Source organism: Eriocheir sinensis, unplaced genomic scaffold (assembly GCF_024679095.1).
Source record: "Eriocheir sinensis breed Jianghai 21 unplaced genomic scaffold, ASM2467909v1 Scaffold441, whole genome shotgun sequence".
Classification (NCBI taxonomy): domain Eukaryota; kingdom Metazoa; phylum Arthropoda; class Malacostraca; order Decapoda; family Varunidae; genus Eriocheir; species Eriocheir sinensis.
Window position 1 is genome coordinate 13360 of NW_026111767.1, and position 6870 is coordinate 20229.

The window sequence follows — 6870 nt, forward strand, 5'->3', positions numbered from 1 at the left end:
CCATGGGACTTCAGGTCTCCTGGGCCAAGACCAAGGTACAAGTGTTTGGAAGCTTGCTGGATGACACAGTACAGTCTGTTCATGCGTGTGGCGAGGACGTTGAGATCTCAGAAAGTTTCACGTATCTTGGTAGCGTAGTTTGTAACAACGGTGAGTCTCGCCAGGAAGTCTAACGGCGGATTGGTCTGGCCCACGGTGTTATGGACTCGCTCAGCACGAGTATATGGCGTTGTCGGTACCTGTGCAGAAGGACAAAGATCCGGACCTTCAAGTCCCTTGTGCTCCCTGTCTTACTCTATGGTTGTGAGACATGGACAATAAATGGGGACTTGGAGAGGCAGCTTGATGCCTTTGGTAATAAGTGTCTACGCAGAATCACGGGATATCGCTGGAATGACTTTGTGTCAAACCGGCAACTACTCCGCGAGACTGATTTGACATATATTACCTTACCTGCATAGCTATAGTCCGTCAATGCCAACTCCGGCTATATGGGCACGTGGCACGTTACCCTGAAGCTGATCCTGCTCATCGGGTTGTCTCTGTAAGAAACAATCTTGAGTGGAGGAGGCCAAGGGGACGCCCACGGAGTTCGTGGGTTGAGCAAGTCAATAGATCTTTCCAGAAGGTACCCATTTTTTTTTTTTTTTTACAGCAAAGGAGACAGATCAAATGCTTAAAAGAAAAAAAAAACACGCAACTAACTGCCCCTAAAAAGATTGGAGAGGAGTGGCTGGAAGAGAAATCAACTTCAGGAGGAGAGGTGTCCTGATACCCTCCTCTTGAAAGAGTTCAAGTCGTAGGCAGGAGGAAATACAGATGAAGGAAGATTGTTCCAGAGTTTACCAGCATTAGGAATGAAAGAATGAAGATGCTGGTTAACTCTTGCATAAGGGGTTTGGACAGTGTAGGGATGAGCTTGAGTAGAAAGTCGTGTGTGGCAAGGCCGCGGGAGAGGGGGGGGGCATGCAGTTAGCAAGTTCAGAGGAGCAGTCAGCATGAAAATATTGATAGAAGATAGAAAGAGAGGCAACATTGCGGCGGAATTTAAGAGGTAGAAGACTATCAGTAAGAGGAGGAGAGCTGATGAGACGAAGAGCCTTTGACTCAACTCCAGAAAAGCTGTTGGAGTGGAGCCCCCCCACATGTGAGATGCATACTCCATACGAGGGCGGAGAATGCCCTTGTATATGGATAGCAACTGTGCGGGGGAGAAGAACTGGCGGAGACGATACAGAACGCCCAACCTCGAGGAAGCTGATTTAGTGAGAGAGAAGATGTGAAGTTTCCAGTTAAGATTTTGAGTTAAGGATAGACCGAAGATATTTAATGTTGAAGAAGGTGACAGCTGAGTGTTGTTGAAGAATAGGGGATATTTTTTTTTTTTTTTTTTTTTTTTACGTTGTTGCCTATTGCGCCGGTAGGCATCTTCCCGGTGGGGCCTGATGGTCGGCCCAAGGCTTCTTCCAGGTGGGGCCTGATGGTCGGCCCAGCCCGTTCTGGCGCAGGCGAGTGTTTATAGTGGCGGCATCTTGCATTGGCTCATGCTGCCCCCCGGAACTCGTTCTTGATTCGCTTGGACGGCTTCCTCTAGAGTCCGGGTTGATGGGTGGTCTTCAGGACAGCATGTGGGTAGTTTTAAGCCACTCGGCGGTGACTGAAAAATCCGAGTGGTAGCGTGAGGATTCGAACCCGCGTCGTCCATCACGCGGCGAATGTGGGTCCAGTACGCTATCACTTCGGCCACCGCCTACCCAAGACTACTGGAAGATTGTGTCGAGTTGATAGGGAAGGGGGCCTGCACGGAGACTCGCCAGGGGGGACCTGGGCTTGGCGTCATAAGGTGGGCGCGGCGACGTGCCCCCCGGCGTATGCCCCCACTGATTGATTGATTATAGTTACAGCAAGCGTGTAGCATTGGGAAGATGAACCTTATGCAGGGGTTCCAATCCCCAATACCCGCCCATGAAATTTCAAGTGGCCGTTGGGGTCAGTAGGTATAGTCTTTTGACTCTTCTCGGGCTTGGATGGCAAGAGGGGGCTCCCTCACCCCCCTTCTCAGAACGCATGGGATTGGCTTTGGGTGGGTGCGGCTTGGCCAATGGGAACACCATAAGAAAGGAAGTCACTTTTCCTACCCCGGCTACCTTATTCCTTTTCCCACTGGTATTGTGCTTTCCTTGCTCATCTCTCTCTCTCTCTCTCTCTCTCTCTCTCTCTCTCTCTCTCTCTCTCTCTCTCTCTCTCTCTCTCTCTCTCTCTCTCTCTCTCTCTCTCTCTCTCTCTCTCTCTCTCTCTCTCTCTCTCTCTCTCCCCTTGGTTTCAGTACAGACCTGCACAAGTGTACATGTATTTACAGTCTGAGTCTGCGTGAGGAATCGCCTGATGACCGATGACACAAATCACGAGGCCACGCGCCCCGCCTCCAGCCTCCTGTAGCTGGCTCTCCTCCTGCTCCGTGTCTACCAAGCATGGCGGTCACCTCAACCAAAGTCCCCCAGCTGTTGCCACCCACAACAGCCAGAGCTTCGCCCACACACGGTGGTGCCACACAGAGCTTGTGTTGCAACATGTGCATTTCTTTCATTTCTGCTTTAAAAAATTGATCATATTTTGATAAAAAAATGTTCAGAAAAATTCATTGAATAAAGGTTACACTTCCTAATCTGGTGTTTGCAATAGCCTGAACAGGCAATAACAGGGCCCTGAAAAGGTATGGGAATGTCCTGAAAAGGTAGCACACACACTGCAATGAGGCAGCAAGAAGGTCCTGCTAAGGTCACAGGTACATTGCTCCACAACCTCTCTGGGAGTGGACAAAAATCTGCTCCCACAACGCTTCACAGAGTCCCAAACAACGTACTGGAACCATTCATAACGTTCTGACAACGCTGCAGCAACGTGATGTTGTTTGCCGGGTGTTCTCAGACGCTTTTGGCCCACAGCAACCATTTCTGAAGGCCACAAAGGAGATCCGTCGGGTCTTCACGTTCATGGAGCAGAAGCCTTGTCAAACTATCACTGGGCTCATAAAGCTGCCCATGGCAATACAAACACAACCTCTACGAAAGCCTTTTGTCAGTGGGAATGGGAGCCCCAAATGTTTGAGAATGTGGAACCCCCCCCCCCCCAGGCAGTCCCTCCCAGCAGGCCTTCCTGCAGGCCCCTTCCCAGCTTAAATACCTTGCGGCAGGGTCCATGGAGACGCGGAATCTGTGAGCTTCGTGGGCATTCCCTCAGCCTCCTCCACTCTGAAACAGCCCGGTGAGCAGGGTGGGCAGCGTGCCACATGCCCGTACAGCTGGAGTTGGCACTGCCTGACCATGCAGGAGATATCTGAGGAAAGACAACCTGTAAGGAGGAGGAACTTGGAAGCTGCCACATGTCTGAATAACTACGTCTTGGTCTGAAGTGGCATTGCTTGGTGAGGGAGAGCTTGGAATACAGATGAAAAACACAGGTCTCAAATTCTCCACCAGACAACGAGGAGAGGACAGGAGAGGATGAGTCAGATGGACAGATGAGAAAGGTGAAAAACAGTTTAGAAGCTGCCATAGATCTGAACTGACGTGAGGGAGAGCTTGGAAAGGAGAGAGGAAGAGGTGAAGGAGGAGGAAGAAGGTAAGTACAAAGTTGAGGAATAGTAATAACATGGAGAGAGAAAGGAGGACAATAATGGAAATAGAGTAAAAAAGAAATACATACGATAGATGAAAGCAAAGATATAATAAGGAAAGAGTAAAGCATTGATGAGAGAGAGAGAGAGAGAGAGAGAGAGAGAGAGAGAGAGAGAGAGAGAGAGAGAGAGAGAGAGAGAGAGAGAGAGAGAGAGAGGCATAAACCACAACACAATACCTGATACACTACCAATAAATCACTGTATAATCTATTCTAAGGTGAGAGTAATCAAAGAGTCATCGGTTACTAATCCGCATAGCTGGGCGTTATCGCGATAAGTTATCGCGATACTTTATCGCTGATAACAAAATCGGATTATCGATCATCCGCTACTTATTTAAATATATATCGGTATCTTCGTTACTTTTGTAACCAAACTAGCGATAATCGCTACTTTTTTTTCCGCCTTTCAGAAAAAAAAACGTTGTCTCCCTACTGCGCATGCGTGGCCCGGTGTTGTATGAAAAAACTTCGGGGTATGAAATAGCTTCGGTGATGAGATTTCATACTTAGATCATGAAAATTAAAACACTAGGTTATTTTTTTATGATACTCAAAAATCAATATATCATAGAGAAAAATCATTTAACTTTGCCCCCAAAAATGATTATTCACTGCCTCAAATTTGATATTCCATATTCGTTTGTGACCATGCCATGACACTGAAGGTACCCGGTGTTGTGTTATTTGGTGTCTCACCGTCAAAAGCTGGCGCTTTTGTTTACAAACACTGGTCTCTCGTGAACTGCGCATGATCAGACCATTAAGTGTAGACCTGTACAGTCTCACAATGCTTTTTTAACACATTAAGAGTTGCTGGAAAGCTGAATCAAACATACAGTACCACCATCCTCGCTGTTTCTAGAACGACACTCTGTACATATAAATACAACTCGTACAGAGTGTCGTTCTAGAAACAGCGAGGATGGTGGTAGTGGTACTTTATGTCTGATTCAGCCTTCCAGCAACTCTTAATTACGGTTTAAAAGCTTTGTGAGACTGCACAGGTCTACGCTTGCTGGTCTGAGCATGCACCGTTCTGAGACCAGTGTTTGTAAACAATTTTTGACGGTGGAGACGCCAAATAACACAACACCGGTTCAGGCATTTCTAGTATTACCGTCCATATGTACGTGTCAACGTGTGGTTTTAAGGATTTGTAAGTTTCCTAAAATACAGATAATGAAAATTTGAGTTCATCAATGTTCGATCTGAAATATCAATATAGTATCGTTTTCGCCTATCGAACTTATCGCTAGCTAGTGTCGGAATTGTGGATTTATATCGGTTATCGGTTATCGGTTATCGCCTATATTTGTGTCTCTAGTTAACGAATATCGGTTATCGCCGTTAAGGCTTTTCATTATCAGCTATCGGTTATCGGGAATAAGGTTTTCTGTTATCGTGCCCAGCTATGCTAATCCGTTACTGGCCACAATAGTAATGGAAATAATCGATTACTGAAGAAAAATTATCGCCCATCACTAGTTATCACTGCATCAGTTTTCACCCCGGAGATGAGCACTGAGGCCGCGCGCACCTCTAGACTACTCCCCCTAATCAACACAGGCTATACACGTGAACAAGGTAACCACTATCTATTATTACCCCGGAGATGAGCACTGAGGCCTCGCGCACCTAATCAACACAGGCTATACACGTGAACAAGGTAACCACTATCTATTATTACCCCGGAGATGAGCACTGAGGCCACGCGCACCTAATCAACACAGGCTATACACGTGAACAAGGTAACCACTATCTATTATTACCCCGGAGATGAGCACTGAGGCCACGCGCACCTAATCAACACAGGCTATACACGTGAACAAGGTAACCACTATCTATTATTACCCCGGAGATGAGCACTGAGGCCTCGCGCACCTAATCAACACAGGCTATACACGTAAACAAGGTAACCACTATCTATTATTACCCCGGAGATGAGCACTGAGGCCTCGCGCACCTAATCAACACAGGCTATACACGTAAACAAGGTAACCACTATCTATTATTACCCCGGAGATGAGCACTGAGGCTTCGCGCACCTAATCAACACAGGCCATACATGTGAATAAGGTAACCACGTGTAACTATTTTCCCCTCAAGTCAACTATTTCCAAAGGGCAAAATAGAGCCCAATCGGGTTTTCGTTAGTGACTTTTTAGGCTCAAAGTACAGAGGAAGGGTCACACTGCCACCAGGGTCACGAAACTACCCCTGGAAATGCCCATGACTCCTACGAAAGCCTTGTCAATATTTTTTTTTTTCGGTTCACGGTACAGAGGAAGGGTCAAACTGCCACAAGGGTCACAAAACTAACCCTGGAAATGCCCATGACTCTTACGAAAGCCTTTTCAATATCTTTTTAGGTCCACGGTACAGAGGAGGGGTCAAACTACCACCGAGGTCACAACACTACCCCTGGAAATGCCCATGGCTCCTAGGAAAGTCTTGTCAATTTTTTTTTTCTTTTAGGTTCACGGTACAGAGGAGTCAAACTGCCACCAGGGTCACAAAACTACACCCTACCTTAATGTTCCAATACTTACTACTGACAGGTACTCCTTACGTCTTCCCTCACACGACTCCTAAGGCAACCAATACGTTCTTAATGACACAAAGACTGACAGGTGATTCAATTTTACCTCAAACCACTAAAAAGATCATTGCACTGTTCATTAACTTCATACTGACAGGTGTTGAAATCTTAATTACCTCACACGACTATCAGCGCAGGTAACACACACACACACACACACACACACACACACACACACGTACCTTCCCTCCTCCTCTCTTTACGTCCAGATAGCAAATAGCCAGTCCTTCTTCCTCTCTCTTCCTCCTCCCCTCCTTCCTCCTCTTCCTCCCTCCCTTCCTCCTCCTCCCCCTTCCTCCATTCCCTTGTTTCCTCCCCTTTTTATCCGTTCATAGTTAATTAGTTAGGTAGTTAGAGAGTTAAGTAGTTAAGTAGTAGTAGTAGTAATGGAGGTGGTAGTCTGTATGTGTGTGTGTGTGTGTGTGTGTGTGTGTGTGTGTGTGTGTGTGTGTGTGTGTGTGTGTGTGTGTGTGTAATTCACCTCTTGGTCTGCTGCGAGTCTCTCTCGAGACAGCCAAACTAAAGCCGTTCCCCTACGGAAGAGCACAGAGCTCATAGTACCGATCTTTGGGTAGGACTGAGACCACTCA

The 6870-nt window shown here is 47.0% G+C and overlaps 1 long non-coding RNA gene across 1 annotated transcript; it reads right to left on the reverse strand.

The window, feature by feature from the left end:
• Positions 1–245: 245 nt before the first annotated feature.
• LOC126992322 (uncharacterized) lies at positions 246–6509 on the reverse strand. Its single transcript, XR_007746473.1, has 3 exons — positions 6463–6509; positions 3184–3336; positions 246–542 (listed from the first exon to the last, which is right to left on the reverse strand). It is a non-coding gene; the product is annotated as an uncharacterized LOC126992322 (long non-coding RNA).
• Positions 6510–6870: the final 361 nt, after the last annotated feature.